The sequence below is a fragment of the Apis dorsata genome, unplaced genomic scaffold (assembly GCF_000469605.1).
Source record: "Apis dorsata unplaced genomic scaffold, Apis dorsata 1.3 scaffold_132, whole genome shotgun sequence".
Classification (NCBI taxonomy): Eukaryota; Metazoa; Arthropoda; class Insecta; order Hymenoptera; family Apidae; genus Apis; species Apis dorsata.
In genome coordinates, this window is record NW_006263425.1 from 467409 (window position 1) to 468109 (window position 701).

The 701-nt window shown below is 38.9% G+C and overlaps 1 protein-coding gene across 13 annotated transcripts in view; it reads right to left on the reverse strand.

Moving 5' to 3' along the window:
* Positions 1-108: 108 nt before the first annotated feature.
* The window catches only part of LOC102678064 (sodium channel protein para), a 57363-nt gene continuing 56770 nt past the window's right edge, over positions 109-701 (reverse strand). For all 13 annotated transcript variants that reach the window (XM_006612998.2, XM_006613022.2, XM_006613014.2 and 10 more), the window contains one exon: positions 109-701. This exon is cut by the window's right edge and continues 1022 nt beyond it. The gene's annotated coding sequence lies outside the window, so the exon portion shown is untranslated.

Consider the following 701-nt stretch of genomic DNA (forward strand, 5'->3'; position numbering starts at 1 on the left):
CATTTCATTGTCGGTCACGTGAAAAGATTTTTCATTTCATTGCGTCTCGAGTATGCGTGCAGCTAACGCAGCCGGCGCGGATCGTCATCGTCATCGTACGATTTCTAAAAAAAAAAAAAAGAAAGAACGGTAAGAAGTACCGTAACGAAGTCCATCGAAGGCAGGAATACTGAGCGCGTAGCAACGTTAACCTTCGAGCCCTGGTTTATTTTTAAAGGGGGGGAAGTCGACTCGAAGATTACGTTGTACAGAGTCAAATACACTTTTCTCTATACACCGACTATCATTATATTCTTTATATGTGTTCTTTCCTGTTAAAGTTCTTGTCCTTCGATTCCTCTTCGTATGTCTATCCGTATCTTCGTTTCATAGCCAAATCTTATTTTTCAATTACGATTCCATGAATTCCTCTTGCACCACGGAACGAGAGCCGAACCAAATTCAATAACGAGCAGGGACGATTGATGATATCAACAACTTTATGTTTCTCTCTATCATCTTATTATTTGCGCCCCATTTTTGATTCGTTCAAGATAAACAAACACATATCTCGTGTATCCTAATCCTCGCTCGTGTGTTCATCAGCTAGCGACGTGTCTTTCCCAACGATCGTAGCGTTTACAGTAGATTAAAGGCAACTCGTTGGAGGAATGTATTTTTTTATTTGTTTTTTTTTTTTTTTTTTTGGTTTTTTTCTTTCT